At 43.3% G+C, this 18396-nt stretch overlaps 1 non-coding gene across 1 annotated transcript; it reads right to left on the bottom strand.

Annotated features, from left to right (window-relative positions):
• Nucleotides 1–5706: 5706 nt before the first annotated feature.
• On the bottom strand, nt 5707–17729 carry LOC111539400. The gene is made up of 2 exons (XR_003309401.1): nt 17638–17729; nt 5707–9370 (listed from the first exon to the last, which is right to left on the bottom strand). It is a non-coding gene; the product is annotated as an uncharacterized LOC111539400 (transcript).
• Nucleotides 17730–18396: the final 667 nt, after the last annotated feature.

Genomic DNA, 18396 nt, shown 5'->3' with positions numbered 1-18396 from the left:
CCTTTGAGCCCAGAAGTTTGAGGCTGCAGCGAGCCACGTTCGTGGCCCTGCACTCCATCCTCGGTGACAGAGTGAGATCCTGTCTCAAACAAACAAATAACAACAACAAAAAACGCAACCCAAACAACAACAAAAAGACTACATGAAAACTCACTTTTTTTCATGTCGTCTTTCACGAACTTCAAAAGAGGTTGGTCCCTAGATGAACCACCCACCTTGGTGGGCATGAGCTTTCTGACTGGCCCTGGGTCCTTCCTTTGGGATAACATCCATATTCTAACTCGCTCTCTGGGGTACATGTTTGTTGAGAGGCACTGCTGGGGTCCACAGATGGGTTACAGACGGTACTCTTTTGTGGGGCACTAGCAAAAAAGCTTAAGTCCCAAGCCATGGTCCACATATTCACTGGAGGCCATGATGTCCAAGGAACCTCATATCCTCACCCCACCCAATGTAGTGTCGCTCCCTGTCTCTCTCCTCCCTCCTTCTCTTAGCATTGCAAGCCCTGGGCTTGGGGAGCTCTTTCTGGAATAGTGGCTCACCAATTTTCAGACAAATCATGACGTCAAATTTGCATGCTCCCCTTCGCTGAGAGAAATTCCCACAAAAGGTGTCATCTCCCCCTCCTCCGGGCATCCTTTTATTGGGGTGAAGGGTGGGGGCAATGTGAGAACTGGTTCTGCTGAAATGACACCTTTTGAAAAAGCTCTGCAGGAAAATACTGGCCACAGAGATGCAGATCTCTGACCACAGAAAGTGGGGATTTTGAACACCTTGTTTTTAGCTGCGGGTTCCTCTCACCCATACTTAGCAAACAGGAAACATTCCACTCACATCTCACACTACATTAGTTTTCTACTGTGAACTGCATGCCAGGCTTATGCCAGATACCGCAAACACAACAATAGGTAAAGCATGGTTCCTGTTCTCATAGAACTCACCATCTAACGAGACATTAAAAATACGCACCCGCAATACATGTGATTCAACTGTGACAAGTGCTCTGAAAGAAAAGCACAAAGTGCCATGAGATCGGACCTAGGCAGGATGACAGGAACACGTCTCTGAGGAATCAGTGCTTAGCCAGAAACTGAAGGATAAGAGGTAAGGTGAACTGAATGGTAAGTGTGTTCCAGACAGAAGGAAATGCACCTGACACAGAAAGGACTTGATTCCCTGACCAAGGCCAGGCCAGTTAACTGGGTACAACAGATGGGAGCTGAGGAGTAGGTGGGACCACACTGCCCAGGGCCTCATGGGGCAACTGAAGAGGAGGAACCACCAGAGGGTTTTAACCCAGAGGGTTTTTAAGTGATGGCATGATCAAACCTTCATTTTACAGAGGTAACTCCAGCTGAAGAGTGGAGAAGGCATCAGAAAAAGGCAAAAGTGGACAAAAGAGGCACTGTATAGTGCAAATTTTAAAGGAATTTTACATATCCTGGGTCTGTTTCGAACCCTCACCTACTAATCAATGTATTATTAACTTTTTACATTGTTTCTGGACTCAAATCCCTGCTCCATCACTGACTAGCTGTGTGGCTTAGGGACCCACCAGGAGCCTGAGAGCCTCCTCAGGTTCTTCAATTATGAAATGTGGAGAACTCTTCTACTCTTTGAGGATTTCAAAGAGGATGAAAGGAGTGCTTTGGTACACTGGCGCTCAACAAATATTGACTCATCTCAAGCAAATAATTCTGTCAATTAATGAAATAAAAGGAGAAAGGAAGGCCTCTTCTAGCTATTTGATCCAGTTACTTAAAATTCTACCTGTATATTATGCAGTGGATAAACATTTATTTAACAGTAGCAAATTTTATGCTATTAGACTAGTGCTATTAGAATAGCTTGAGACCTGATCAGGTTTTTTTTTTTTTTTTTTTTAACAGATGTTAGTGAATGATAAGTGGAAAGATTCATGTCTCAATATACACTATATATTACACTACGGTAGACTTTTAAAATTAACAATCCATAATTCCCTCTCCATAAAAAAAGGTGTCTATATTCCCAGTGACACGGTTTTCCAGAAATCTAGGAATTTCTGCTATTCCAGAGGATCTAAGCTTCTACACTACAAATATTGCTGTACTAAGGTATCGGCAAATGTAGCACTCCTCCTCAGTCTGATGTCCACAGCACACCCGGGTTGATCACAGGTAGACCTAGACAGGTGGTTACAGCACTCCTTCCTGCAGAGCCCAGATGTGGTCTCGACATCTTCCCAGCAAAGTGCCCTAGACAGCTACCCCTCAATGGACCCCAAAATATTCCTGGTTCGAAGACACTCATTTTCAAACTGAAAAAAAACAATGGGAGTCTAAGTAATTTTTCTGGAATTTCATTTACAAAGATAGTAGCCAAAAAGTGAAAGTACATTTTCTACAGACTAAATCAAAATGGTTCTCTATTTCTTCTCACTTTCTAACATCATCAATCTCCTCATAATCTCATGGAAAATAAAACACAGTAATAGTCCAAATGTATAAAGCAACGTATAATCAGATTACTTTACTCCACTTCAATTATGTGAATTTTAACATATTTACATTAGACGCATGTATTACAACCCGAAACCTTGTCAGACAGCTTAAAGAACCCAGCTGAGAATGTTCCATGCCTGCTTGCTTATTTATTTATTAAGAGACAGGGTCTGACTGTTACCCAGGCTGGAGTGCAGCGGCACCATCCTAGCTCATTGCAGCATCGAACTCCTGGGCTCACACGATCCTGCCTCAGCCTCCCGAGGAGCTGGGGCTATAAGCATGCGCCACCACGCTTGGCTGCTTTCTTTTTTGGTAGACAGTCTCACTTTGTTACTCAGGTTGGTGTTGACCACCTTTGTCTCCCAGAGTACTGGGATCACAGGTGTGAGCCACCATGCCCAGCTCAGGCACATGTTCTTGTGGGAATCCTTACACTTATCATGTCTTAAATATGAACGAAAAATACAAAATGGACTTTTGGTGCCTCCCTTACCTAACTTGTTCATGCTTGATGAAGAATCCTTGTGGTTAAAAATGATGACTAGGCTGGGCGCAGTGGCCCACTCCTGTAATCCCAGCACTTTGGGAGGCTAAGGTGGGTGGATCATGAGGTCAGGAGATCAAGAACATCCTGGCTAACACAGTGAAATCCCATCTCTACTAAAAATACAAAAACTTATCCAGGTATGGTGGCGGGTGCCTGCAGTCCCAGCTACTTGGGAGGCTGAGGCAGGCGAATGGCGTGAACCCAGGGGCGGAGCTCACAGTGAGCTGAGATCTCACCACTACACTCCAGCCTGGGTGACAGAGCAAGTCTCCATCTCAAAAAAAAAAAAAAAAAAAATTAGCCAAGCGTTGTGGCGCATTCCTGTAATCCCAGCTACTCGGGAGGCTGAGGCAGGAGAATCGCCTGAACCCGGGCGGCAGAGGTTGCAGTGAGCCGAGATCACGCCATTGCACTCCAGCCTGGTGACAGAGCAAGACTCTGTCTCAAAAAAATAAATAAATAAAATGATGACTAGAGGCCAGGCCCAGTGGCTCACACCTGTAATCCCAGCACTTTGGGAGGCTGAGGCAGGCAGATCACCTGAGGTCAGGAGTTCGAGACCAGCCTGGTCAACATGGCGAAACTCCATCTCTAAAACAATTTTAAAAATTAGCCAGGCATGGTGGTCCATGCCTGTAGTCCCAGCTACTTGGGAGGCTGAGGCAGGAAAATCGCTTGACCCAGGAGGTGGAGGTTGCAATGAGGCAAGATTGTGCCACTGCACTCCAACTGGGCGACAAACCAAGACTCCATCTCAAAAAACAAAAACAAAAAATGGTGACTGGTAATGGTGAAGACAAACTATGAATAGACCTGTAAATATGAATGTAGATTTTAAGGAAGCAATTTTTAAAGGAAAAAATTCTCTCGAGTGTAAAAACATGAGAGGCTCGTCTCAAAGAGCAACTGATCTGAAAGAAAGCTACTCACTTAAGAACGGGATAGACGCCGGGTGCGGTGGCTCACGCCTGTAATCCCAGCACTTTGGAAGGCCGAGGCGGGCGGATCACAAGGTCAGGAGATTGAGACCACGGTGAAACCCTGTCTCTACTAAAAATACACAAAATTAGCCGGGCGCGGTAGCGGGCACCTGTAGTCCCAGCTACTCGGGAGGCTGAGGCAGGAGAATGGCGTGAACCCGGGATGCGGAGCTTGCAGTGAGCCGAGATCGCACCACCGCACTCCAGCCTGGGCGACAGAGCAAGACTCCGTCTCAAAAAAAAAAAAAAAAAAAGAATGGGATAGACAAGCCAACGTGGTGGCTTAGGCCTGTAATCCCAGCACTTTGGGAGGCCAAAGCAGGAGGACTGCTTGAGCCCAGGTGTTCATGATCAGCCTGAGGAATACAGTGAGAACCTGTCTCTACAAAAAAATTTTTGAAAAATTAGCCGGGCATGGTGGTGCACACCCATAGTCTCAGCTAATCAGGAGGCTGAGGCTGCAGTGAGCCAAGGTAGCACCACTGCACTCTAAGCCTGGGCTATGGAAGACCCTGTCTCCCCTGGGCCCCCCAAAACAGGATAAGGGAAGTTTGTGGCACACTTACAACTGGTTGGCTATTCAGAGAAGCTAGAAATGTACTAGGCATAGCAAAATATTTGAAATTAATGCGGCAGGCAGGAACAAGAGCTAGCTGTCTGCTCCAGCTCTGTGTGGGATGATCAAGGTAGAATACTGTACAGGATCTGGTGGGGGAAGTCCAACATTCCTAACTAAAATCTGATTTCCAAAGCATGACCCTAAGTGAGGACTTTGTGATGAAACAGATATGGTCCACAAATGAATGCTTTTTACCCACAGCTAATAAAATATGTGATCCCTTAGGGAAGGTTATTGCTATTTCCAGCCTCAATGGTTGTATTCTTATCATCAAACTTAAGCATATAACAAATAGGAAAACTATTCGTGACAGACAGCAAGTTGTAGAATGCGCCTTTAATGAAGCTGCTAATACTTGACTTTTAAGACTAGGATACTTTTTAAAACTATACTTAATACTAATGCTATTGTTTGATTTCACATATTGTATGTTTATATTTTAAGAAATAACATGCCACATTTAAATGCTGCTTTAGTCTCTTACATGTATGATTATTTATATATATGATTTCCCTAAGAAGGGAAAGGTCTGAGATTGGTGAATCCTCAAGTAATTTGAAACACTAAACATTAGGAGTATTTCAAATTACTTGAGGATTCACCAATCCCAGACCTTTCCCTTCTTATGAGTTCTTTCAGAGTTTGTCAGAAATTCCTTTTCTGTTTAAGAAACCTCCAAAGAATTTCAGGAGTGGTAGCATAACTCCAAAGAGGTGCGCAGTTGATGCAGCTGGAACAGGAGGAGGACCAGTGAGTTGCCCAGTTTCACCAGAAAAGACATAAAGCCAGCAAGAGATGCTACATCAGCTAACTTCTTGTCCACACCTTTTTCTCATTGTTTTTAATACTCATTGCTACTATATTTAGTTTTCTTTACATTTTACACAATTTTAAAGCTATGCTATGTTGGAAACCCTGAAACATGTGTAAAGGACTTCAGATTAGAGAACTTGCAATGCATAAAGATATGGCAATTACACTGTACTTGCTTACTTGAAACAGCAGTTATCTTCACACTGAAAACTAAAGGAGAGTAGAGAAATCAACTAAATCCTGTTTTTGACTTGAAGAGGGTTATTATCCTGAATCTCTTTTATTGTGGTAAAATACACATAAAATTTTCCATTTTTAGGTGTACATTGTGGCATTAAGTACATTCATGGTGTTGTGCAACTACCATCATCTATCTCCAGAATTTTTTCATCTTCCCCAAATACAACTTCATTAAACACTAACTCTCCATTTCTCCCTCTCCCCCAGCTCCTGGCAACCATCAGATTCCCGGCTGTATGAATTTAACAACTCTAGGGGCCTCATATGAGTGGAATCATACAGTATATGTCCTTTTGTGTTTGGCTTATTACACTTAGCATGGTATCTTCAGGGTTCATCCATGTTGTAGCATATGTCAGAATTTTCTTCCTTTTAAGGCTGAATCATATTCCAATGTAGGTATACGCTACATTTCATTTATCTACTTATCCATCAATGGACACTGGGGTTGCTCCTACCTTTTAGCTATTGTGAATCATGTTGCTATAAACATGGGTGTACAATATCTGTCAGACTGCCGCCTTTCACATCTTTTGGGTATGTATCCAGAAGTGGAATTGCTGGATTATATGGTATTTCTAGGTTTAACTGCAATCTTCCCATTCTCACATACTTCACCTAAACTGAAAAATGCAATGAATACACCAACCAAACACATACTATGTTTTAAGCAAGGCAGTGGAAAAACCCCATCGGATCTGTCTTGCATCACTTCTCACTTAACCTGTTGGAACACCTTACATCTAAGAAATGCCTTGAAGATGCCAAAGACCTCCAGGTCCAGGCAAGCTTCTGGAGCTCCTGCTGCAGACTGAGCCTCAGCCTTCTTGTTTAGAGGAAAGGGGACCCAGCACAACTCTGTCCGCAGGGGTGACTGCAAATGACGCCCAACACTCAGTTCTTCAACACCCCACAGGCCTGGCTGTAGATTTTGAGGTCAAGGTTGGGTAAGTATAAAACCCAATGAATTTTTATAAAACTAGTAACGGGGAAAACAGGAAGATCAGGGAAGGTGGTGAAATCTTCACCAAGGCCAATGATTGCACAACACATTACTTCTTGAAGCACTTTTTTTCCACCTGCTAAAACACTAAATATTAGGAGTGTTTCAGATTACTTGAGGATTCACCAATCTCATAACTTGCCCTTCCTAAAAGTTCTTCCAGAGTTTCTGTCAGAAATTCCTTATAAGAAAACTCCAAGGAATTTCAGGAGTGGTAGCATAATAACCGGGGAGAGCCCTCTCTGTCTGTAATTAATGAAAAACATAGTGTAGCTTACACAGCTTAGAGAAATTGTGGATCTATGAGGACATGTGAAGGTACTGGGCTATAATGTGGTCAATGTATCTGAAAAATAACAGTTCTGGGCCAACCAAGTGTGGTTCAAGGCGTCACTACTAAGAATGATTCCTCTTTGGGTAAAGAGGGAAGAGACACTAAAGGGAACTGCAATCGCCAGCAAAGGAATACAGTGACCATCAATGTCTGAGGACTGGCACAATGAAGGACAAGACAGAACCTCTCTGTAGCAGGCCTACTCCCTTTCAGTTCCCTTTCTTCCCCATTGTGTCCCAGTGGAGGACCTAATAATACACCTGGCCTGTATCTAAGACATGGAGTTGGCAGTGCTGATAGTAGGTAAGGTTCACAGTATGTTAAAAAGTCACACGAGGCCGGGTGCAGTGGCTCATGCCCGTCATCTCAGCACTTTGAGACGCTGAGGTAGGAGAATCACTTGAGGACAGGAGTTTGAAACCAGTTTGGCTAACATGGTGAAACCCCATCTCTACCAAAAATACAAAATTAGCTGGGCACGGTGGCGCACACCTGTAATCCCAGCTACTCGGCAGGCTGAGGCCCAAGGATTGCTTGACCCCAGGAGGCAGAGGCTGCAGTGAGCCAAGATTTGAGCCACTGCACTCCAGCCTGGCGACAGACTGAGACTCTGTCTTTAAAACAAACAAACAAAATTCACGTATGGTTTTCCCCTCCCTGGCCCCTCTTCTCTTTGCGGTTCAAATTAGGGCCTGACCTCGGCCATCTCCGTTCTCTTTGCTCAAGCATATGGGTCACTGCTTTGGGTTCCCACACCAGTCAGACATCCACAGGCTCCCTGATACAGACATGAGCCTAGGAAGAGGTAACATACCCAATTAGGCTCTGAGCCTAAAATACATTCCATGAAATTACCTGAGCCGTGCACAGTACTGTGATTTAACACATAATCGAAGTCATGCACTTTGTTTCTTGTTTGCTATTGTTACATGTGTACAGTGTCCTTAGCAGTCGAGAGGGAAGAGGGATGATTGGCAGAGGGCATGTGGGAAATCCTGGGTTCTCCAATAACCACCTTTCACCCCCAGCAGTACTCTCTAGAGTAAGATGGAGGTTGAAGATGTGTGCTCTGTTAAATTTCCTAATCATGGCTGGGTGTAGTGGCTCATGCCTGTAATCCCAGCGCTTTGGGAGGCTGAGGTGGGAGGATCAATTAAGCTCAGGAGGTCAAGACCAGCCTTGGCAACATAGTGAACTCCTGTTTCTACTAAAAATTTGCAGGCGGGTGGCCTGAGCCTGCAGTCTACTCGGGACTACTCGGGAGGTTGAGGCGGGAGGACTGCTTGAGCCTGGGAGATCAAGGCTGCAGTGAGCTATGATCACACCACTGCACTCCAATGTGGGCCACAACAACAAAAAAATTTCCTAGTCTTTCATGTACATGTGATGCTGACTTGGTGTTTACAGTTTCATATTCCTGAAATCGATTTGTGCCAGATATCACTTTAGACTAGTCCTTAGTTGATAGAAATAAAATAACTTACATTTTATTTTCATGTAAAGGTGACAGCAGCAGCAATAACATAGGTATTCAGTAAATATTCTTTTGAATTAGGCCAGATCCTAAATATCCTGAAAGAAATATGAGATGTCACTATCTACTCCTTCAAGACAAAGATATACTTTTTTCTTTCCTCACTTCAGTAAGCCGGTCTACAATGATGGACTTTTATTTATGTAATAATTTCAATACTGTTCAACATATTGGGCTTTTTTTCCTCCCTGTAAGTAGAATCTGATTTTGAAATCTAGCAGTGTACCAACAAGTGCCAAGCTGTTCTAATTAAGTTACCTTTCACATTTATAAAAATGGTACAAAGTTCTCTGACTACCATTCCAGAAATACTAACTCATACTTACCTATTTTCAGTCTCCTAAAGGTTCCAAAGATCTTAATATATGTTCACTTAGCACAACACTGCTGCCCCAACAACTACCCCATGTTACAAAACAAGGCAAAGAGAAGCAGAACAACTCTCCCTATGCCCCTGGAGAAGTACGACAGAGGTACAGGGTAAGAGGGTTTCTGGGTCCCGGCCACCTGTTTCACATTCCTCTTTTGCCTTCTTTCTTCCTGGGCACGGTGAGGATCCTCTGATGGAAGGCAAGATGGCTGCCATCCTTCAGTTATCACAGTACTGTACCTTTAGAATGGACAGCATCAGCACTGTGATAACTGAGCCAGGGCAGCCTGTCAGTCACTGTGTCGGTCAACGGCATCCTTTCTTGTGGCTGCATTACTCTCTCTGAAGGCTCCCCATGAAGTGAAGGACTAAAAGATCCCCTTCTGGTTGGAGACGTGAGGAGGCAGAAGAAAAAGAAGGATCAGGGCCCAGCAAGTGGTGAGGCTGAAATATTAAAAGGCCCAGTTGAATTATATTAGAATGAAAGATGAACACATGACTTATACATATTAATGAGGATGAACAACTGCATGATTAGGTTTTCACTCTGATAATACATCAAATATGCAGTAAGCCTCCAGCATATTTCACAGCCTATTTCTTCCATGCATGGATTCACTGACTGTGCCTCCCTGACCTCAATCATTGATTATATATACACTGAGGAACTACTATGTTCTAAGGCCTCTTCTAGATGTTCAGGAAATAAAGATAAATAAGACATGATTCCTGTCTTCAAAGTGCTCATAACCAAACATGACAACAATACTTCACATCTGCCAAACATTCAAAAAGGAGCTAGCAATGAATTATTCATTAATTCATCAAAAAGGGATTCTGGAAATAGATTAAATATTACCCCATTTTATAGATAGAAAAAAAAATACAAATTAGAGAGGTTAGGTGATTTACCAGAGATCATATATTGCTAAGTTTTGGTGAACCCATGCCCAGATCCATGCCAAATGAGTGAACCCAGTGCTTTGTTTTCTCTACCCTACCCTAGCTGTCCAACTCCATCAACTGGATATTCAGTTTACACAATTTATACAAACAAAAGGATTTCTAAAAACATTTACTTTTTGCTTAGTTTTCTCAGTAACTGAGATCATGAAGCAGAAACCAGTGGGGTTTTATAATTAAGAAGAAAAATGCACATTAGCAAAAAATGACTTTCAATTTTCTTGCTCTGAGTGCTAAGAATACACTCAAATTAGTAACATTGATATTTTTCACTATAGTATACGTCAATTCTATACCTATGGTGATACAACCTTCAGAATACCTTTTTAAAAAGTAATAATAACATATACACATAACTCGTTTTTAAATTATTTGTACCTTTGAGATGTACTCTGAAGTCATTTTAGGGATGCTTCTTACTTTTAATAAAAAGTACAAAGGATTCTGAAATTGGAATTCAGGCATCGGAATATCAACTTATTAAAACCATGATTCACTTGGGTTTTTTCCATGTCATAAGGTTTCAAGTTATTTCAGTATGAGTGGAACTTGACAGATATTTGAAAAATAATTATGTTTTCATCAGGCATTTGCTCAATTTCAAAGACTCATTATATGCATATTAGATATTCGCACTGTACTTCAAATAAGTCAGATAGATGAATCAATTCTTTAGATCAGCGGAAGTCAGAAAATAAGAGTACAGTGAATCTAACTCAACTATTAACTTTATGTACTACGAAAATGACCTTATTTTCAGAAAAGTAATATCCAATGAAACAATCCATCTACACAAAAATTAAAACAACACTGTCTAAAATGCAAAAATATCTAAAAATTAAGGAGGTCAACATCCAGGTCTTAGCCAACTGTAATACAGAGTTGAAACACGAGAGGGCAACGAAGATTTAAAAAAAAAAAAAAAAAAATCACAGTTGGATCCCACAACCTAAGCTTCTTGGAAATAGTTGCACGTTTTTACCCAAATTATAAACATCTGCTGCGTGAACAAAGATACTGTGATTATTTTAGAGTAAAATTTTAGATAGCCATTCCACTAAAAAGGATAAGAAGATTACCAACTAATATTTCTTGACCACAAATTCTGTCAGCTTTGGAAAAATGAATACTTACCCTGAAATACTGAAGGTTGGGTAAGTTATGGAGACAAATAAATAATCCTGACATATTCAATAGTTATTAGACTGTTCTTCACCAAAATAAGTATTAGTGTGATTCAATGTCTAAATATGAAGTATAAATATGAAGCGAATGTACTGCAAAGTTGAAATCCACTCTATTAGCCGTCACCAAAACCCATGCAACAACTAAACATTTTTGGTACAATAAGTAAAAGATACTTCCTTTTTCTCCTTACTTTTTTGTCATTTGATTCCTTTCTACCTAAATGAGAAAAAAAAAAAAAAAGAAGCCAAGCATCCATTATAACAAGCAGCAAATTGTCATTATTCTGTGAATAGTTACTTAAATTAATATTCTCTCAGATTCTAAAGCAGTTTCAAGGGAGAAAAATATGGGTTTTCAAAATGGTATTTTTAAAATAAATGCTTCAAAAATATGTCTTGCTTTTTCTTGAAAATTATGTTTATAAACGTGCGTTTCTGAAAATTTAAATCCATCAGAAGTACTTCTTTTTCAACATGTTTCTTCTAAGAACTGAACTGTCTAAACTTATAAACAAGTGACTACAGGTACTCAGGCTACAGTAAGAAAAAATAACTGCATACTAAGAGAGGAAGAGAGAAAACAGTGAAGTAAAATGCTTTCTTCCAGGACCCAAACTGATTTTAAACTAGTTCTTCTATGTTAAAAATGATACAACTAGGAACGATTTCTTCATCACGCATACACCAAATATTATCACAAAATCAGGTACTTATAGAAAACTGGATTACCAAAGAACTTTTAAAATAATACGGAGTACAAGGCCAGGCATGGTGGCTCACGCCTGTAATCTCAGCCCCTTAGGAGGTCGAGGCGGGAGGATTGCTTGAGTCTAGGAGTTCAAGACCAGCCTGGGCAACATCATAGTGGAAGCCTGTCTCTACAAAAAATAGTATTAGCAGGGTATGGTGGCACAGGCCTGTAGTCCCAGCTATTTCGGAGGCTGAGGTCAGAGGATTGCTTGAACATGAAAGGCTGAGGCTGCCACGACTGCACCACAGCACTCGAGCCTAGGTGACAAAGACCTTTTCTCAAGCAATCAATCAACATGGTGTACAAAATATAAGCACAAAAAACACACTACATCCCTCTTATTTATAAACTAAAATGAAAATTCTGTTTTAAACTTTTAAGTATCTGATTATATATTAAATAATTGAAGGTAACATAAGTTGTGGGCCACGCAAAATATTTGAAAATACTTTTAAATTTAAACTATAGTTTAGTATATTTAAATCCACTGGTCTTTTAACAAGTGTGATTTGTTTTCCAATTTGAAAATTATCATCCAATTCAGTGATACTATATAAAATGGCCAAATTTGACCACAGTGAAATGTTATAAATATGTCAGCAAAAGTTGCTCAAATGTCAATTACTGCTTTGTCACAAGTACACAGAATGTATACTTGCATTTTATTGCAAAATTTTGCTATACTGGGTTTTTAAAAACTAATTTGTGCCAAAGATTCATGGGAGTGGCAGGTTACAGAATTTTCTTCTCTTTGATGGAAAAAGAAATAGGCAGAAAGGCAAAAAAAAAGTCAAGGACCACTGCCCTGTGCAAAGTTAGCCCCAATTCTCAAAGAAAAGCATTAACTGAGAGTGATTAGAGGAGTGTCATCATTTTACTGACTTTGAGCACTGGCCCCTAATTGATCTCATGCTACGAAACTTTAGCAGGTCCATGTGGACGAAAAAGAAAAAACCCTATAGACACAGTAACACAGAGAAGAATGAGCTTTCTTCCTCATGTTAACCAAGAGTTTAGTCCAAAAAGTCTCCAGGAGACTAAAAATTTATAAATACATGACTGGCCCTATAGTATACAAAATGGGCCTCTCCCCTTCAAACATGTACTCAGCACAAATACTTTTAGTCCAACTGTATACTCCACAGTTAATTGACTTTCCGATTTTGCTCCACATCACATTTCACCACTCTCACCCCTCGGATTTTAGATTTTATGGTTTGCTCACAAGTCAGTTTTATATGCCAGATAACTTCAAAATGATCCACTCCTGGCTAAACATCTCTAAAAACCCTGACGGTCTCCAATTAATCTATGATTTCCTTATTACCGCAGCACCACCATTTGAAAATGCTGGGTCGGCCGGGCGCGGTGGCTCAAGCCTGTAATCCCAGCACTTTGGGAGGCCGAGACGGGCGGATCACGAGGTCAGGAGATCGAGACCATCCTGGCTAACACGGTGAAACCCCGTCTCTACTAAAAAATACAAAAAACTAGCTGGGCGATTTGGCGGGCGCCTGTAGTCCCAGCTACTCGGGAGGCTGAGGCAGGAGAATGGCCTAAACCTAGGAGGCGGAGCTTGCAGTGAGCTGAGATCCGGCCATTGCACTCCAGCCTGGGCGGCAGAGCGAGACTCCGTCACAAAAAAAAAAAAAAAAAAAAAAAAAAAAGAAAATGCTGGGTCTCGGATTTTCAAATTCCCTTGATGGACAGCCAAAGGGGCCAATACCAAAGACTTGCAATGACCTCCAACTGTACAGCCTTGGGCTGTTCCAGGAACACAATTATACTCCACGTCCCTGCAGGTTCCACCTTTCCCGAAGCTTCTATTCCTACATCTACAAAATGAACACATTTCTACTAGTAACACATGCCACAGTGGCACTGCACTCATTAAGTGCTGTGTTGTATACTGCAATTTAATGTGGTGCTGTTTATATCTTATTTCCTCAAGTCAACAGGACTCTTTCTAAAGTCAGAAACTGTTTTACTCACATCCCTTCACAACACTTAGTGGTCATTTTCACAAAATGCTAGCTCAACAAATACTGATTAATTGATGAACCTCTCCATTTCTCAGGGAGCCTCTAAACAGTTATCAACAAGAGTATGTTTAATTCCAGTCTGTCTACATGGTCTTAGGTGAGGTGTTTGGCAGTTTGTCATCTATAAACTAAAGGGATAGCACTGAATAGCCCCTAAGTTCCTTCCAGTGCGATTTCTGAATCTCATTAGACAAAATCCAAAAACAGCACTACCTCTATTCATGTTAGCACTATACTTTTTTTGGAGGAAAGGAGTCAGCAACCTTGTGGGCCCAATCACCAGTGGAGCTGTGATTTAGTGGGGATGGGGGCAGAAAGTAGATGAAGCAAAGAAAAAATAAATGGAAGTGAGTAACAGATGAGTAGAATCACTAAAATGCCACCAGGTGTCACAATTGTTACTTTGCCACACATTGTATCTTTTGCTATGCCCAGGATCCTTTTACAAAAGCAGCAATAGCCAGGTATGTGGGTATCCAAATTTTCCCATCACACCCCTGCTAGCCATTCTAGAACCCGGGACTTCTACACTGATCTATTGTAATAGTAATAATGTAATACTTGGGGTCCCCAATCATCACATGGAACACAGCAGTGGAAAGTAGAAACACAAACATGAAATAACAATATTTCATACAGTCACTACTTTTGAAATTAATCCATGGGGCTAGGCACAGTGGCTCATGCCTGTAATCCCAGCACTTTGGGAGGCCAAGGCGGCTGAATCGCCCGAGCTTAGGAGTTCAAGACCAGTCTGGCCAAAGTGGGGAAACCCCATCTCTACTAAAAACACAAAAAATCTGCCAGGCATGGTGGTGCACACCTGTAGTCCCAGCTACTCTGGAGGCTGAGACAGGAGAATCGCTTGATCCTGGGAGGTGGAGGTTGCAGTGAGCTGGTATCGTGTCACTGCACAGCCTGAAAGACAGAGAGAGACTCTATCTCAAAAAAAAAAAAAGAAAAAGAAAAAGAAAAGAAAAAAAAGGAATTAATCCACAGATGAAAAGGAGTGATGCAGGCCTGAGCTGTCCCATGAAGTATAACAAAAGCTACACATGTAATTTTTAATTCTCTAGTAGCCACATTAACAAACAGGTGGAATTAATAGCATATTCATTTAACCCAATATATCTAAAACATTATCATCTAAACATGGAATCAACATAAAATTAATGGGCTATTCTACTGTCTTTTTCTGCACTAAGTCTTTGAAATCTGAAGAGTACTTTGCACTTACATATCCCAATTCTAAACCTTCATCAAAATACTTAATTTTTGTTTGAATTTCAAAACACTTAGTTTCAAAAGTAGATGCGTAAGCTCAAGTACGTTTCCAAACATAAATAAGCTTTCCAATAACTAAATCAAGTTATCAACTTTTAAAATTAAATAAAATTTAAAATTGAGCTCTTCCTCATCCTAGCCATATTTCAGGTGGTTAACAGCCACGTGGCTAGTGGCTACCATATTAGGGCAGGTATCCCGTCTCTGTCACCTGGATTCTTTTAAACCTGAACCAGAGTAAAAGATGTTACCCCATCAACCAGCAAGTCATCTTACAGCACCCACCAAGTGCTCAAATTATACCAAGTATTTTCTGCTCCACTTCCAATCCTTAAGTTGTCAACACTTCAGTGATTATCATTTATTAGGCAGCCCTTCCAAAAGACTGAGTAACTATTTTAGCTCAGAGAGGAAGGCATATCTCAATTCAGGGACTGAATGGAGACACTGAGATTCAAAGATAAGGAGTTAATTTCCAAGGTAAAGCTGGAAATCCTGACATCCTTACTTCTTTGTCCAAGGTATCAGTCATCCACAAAAGTTACAATTATTGTTTATTACAATTATTGTTTATGAGCCTCTCAACTTACATACTCACAACAGCTGTCACTGCATCCTTTAGGTTCTCTGTCTTCCTGAAGTGCCCTCCTAGCTTCCTGAAACAACCTTCTCTATTTAGAGCAGATTCTGCAGAGGAGCCCCTCTTTCATATTCTGAAAAGTGCTTGTTATTGTTCACACATCAAAACTTAGGAATAATAAATGAATCTTGAGCTATCCTATTTATCATTCAGTGGTCTAGGTACCCAACTCTAGAGGAAAGTTTTTTTGAAATACATGGAAAGTATCCCCTAACCCTCCCCTCAAGGAACCAATTATGAACACTATATAGTCTTCTCTTCCTTCTCACTCCCCATGTCAAAGTTCACTGTGTTCTTTCTACAGCTGATTTAAAAGTTGATCTTTTCAAGGAGCTGGATTCCTAAGGTAGTTCTATTTTGAGCCTTCTTCCTGTTCTGAAGCTAAAGTTGGAAGGGCTTAGGTGGTGATGTCATGGAAGGGAGACTGTTGGTTTTTACAGGAGGGTCTTCTCTGGCAACTCTGCGGATGCTCAAACGGGGAAAACTGAGAGCGTTACTTCTGATCTTTTCCCCCCTCCTTCCCTTTAGAATATCAGCTATTCCTTACCAGCAAGAAAACAAGTTCAAATAAGCCTGCAAACAGATTCACATATTTTACATGCTAAACATCTAATAAATGAAAAGACTAAGAAAAAGAAAAATGCCTCACTGTAAAGAAGAGAGGGTGACAACCTCTTTCTCCACCCGTCTCCCCAAATACCTATAATAGGACAAGGGGAAAGAGGAGGGGAGGGTCAACTGGTAAGAAGAATAAAGGGATTATAAAGCTAGGAGGCTTTTAGAGGGAAACGCTGTTGGAATATTCAGGACAGAAGGAGACCCTTGGGTCTCTGCTCTTCCTCTGTGTTCTCCTCCCTTTTGGAATGGTTAGACTTGGGCTGGGTGTGTCTTCTGCTTGGGAGGCGTTTTTTTGGCGCTGGAAAAGCAAAAGGGGCCAGGGTGGGGCCTGGGGAAAGAAAGCCAGAGACAGGCTGCTTAGGCCTGGCTCTGGGTTAAGCTTAGGGGGAAACTAAAGGGGGCTACAGCATGAGAGCAGATTCCATTAGAAGACCCAGAGGGGAATAAAAATCAGCGCACTGGCCGAAGGGGGTCACTTCTCTCTCTCCCTCAACCTAGGCCCAGGAGCTATTTGCTGGTTGGTGGGGGACAGATTCAGAGGGAAGAGAAAATCCCAAAACATCTGCCGACCACAACTTGCCCGGGGAAAGGGAGGCTGGGGACAGACATGCCAAATGAAATCAGCAGGTGAAAGCAACAATTTTTGGCCAATGCTGGGATTGGGGAGGGGAATAACTAAGAACCCTGGGGAGCAAAGAATTCCCTGGTTTCTTAGCTCACCTCTCCTCCAAAGCGGGGATAAGCACAGGTGTGGTCTTTCTCCAGGAAGGTGGCAGCTGGAGTGCGGATAGCAGAGTGAGGGAAAGAATTCCTCGCACAGGGAGGCAGAGAGAAGCCCTGGGGTCAGCTGCGGCCAGGAGCCGGCGTCTCCGCCAAGTCCCCTCCCCCTTCCTGAAAACCGACCTAGACCAGCACAAATTACAGCAAAGCACCCCTCTCCCCAATAATGTTTCTAATAAAAGAAACAGACCCTCATGCCTATATAAAAAACCGCGAGCTCCAGCTGACGGAAATAAACAGGTGAGCCCGGAGAGAAGCGGGAAAAGACTGGGAATGAGAGAATGAAGGGGTAGAAGGCGTTCCCGAACGTGCAGAGAAACCGAGGCTTCCCCGCCCTCCCTCCACCCTCCTCCCCTCCGGCCAGGGAGAATCTGCGTGGCAGGGTGCAAGCTAAAAATACCACTGACGGACCCCTCTTCCCGCCCCGTGCCCGTTCTCCCTCCTACCCCAGACTCCAGCGTCCCGGCCTCGTGGTAGCGCCCGGTCCCCGGTGCCGCGCGGGGCTCGCCCTCTCTCCGGACCGCCGCCGCCGCGGGGACTCCGGTCTTCCTCTCTCCTCCCTCCCGCCTACTCCTCCTCCACCGCCGCCGCCTCCTCTTAGACTCCTCCCGCCGGATCCTTCATGTAAACAACATCCAGGCTCTATTTACAGTCGCCGCCGGACAGCCAAGGACCCACGCCAGCACCCTGGACGGGGGCGGGGGCGGGGGAAAAGCGAGTGCGCAACATTTACACACACCCCGCCCCTCCGCGCCGCTCCCCTCCGGGGGGCCGAGCCGGGCGCCCGGGGCTCCCCGCGTCGCCACTGACACCCCAACGAGGGCTGCGCAAAACCGCGGAAATGCCCATGGGCGAGGTCGCCCCGCTACCCCTCGGGAAAAACACGCGCGCGCTAACAACAACCCAGCCCGGCAACACCCTCGGAGTCGGTCCGGGAGTGCTGAGGCCCGCCTGCCCCGCGCCGCCGCCCCCGCGCCCCGCCGCCTACCCCGAGGTGACGAACTGTGTGCGGTCCCCCGAGGAGGCTGAAGGCAGGCGCTAGACGCCCGGCAGTGGCGCGCCCTCGGCCCCCGGCGCCGCCTGGCCCGCCCCCAGACCCCAGTGCGGATGCCGAGCGGGCCGAGCCCCACGGCTGCGTGTGCGTATGCGCCGCGGCCAGCCTCGCCGGAGCCGCTCTGTGCGCCCCACGGCTTCCCGCGCCCCCA

Source organism: Piliocolobus tephrosceles, chromosome 1 (genome assembly GCF_002776525.5).
Source record: "Piliocolobus tephrosceles isolate RC106 chromosome 1, ASM277652v3, whole genome shotgun sequence".
Taxonomy (NCBI): domain Eukaryota; kingdom Metazoa; phylum Chordata; class Mammalia; order Primates; family Cercopithecidae; genus Piliocolobus; species Piliocolobus tephrosceles.
The sequence above is the reverse complement of the archived record's forward strand: the minus strand, read 5'-3'. Positions and strand labels throughout refer to the sequence as shown.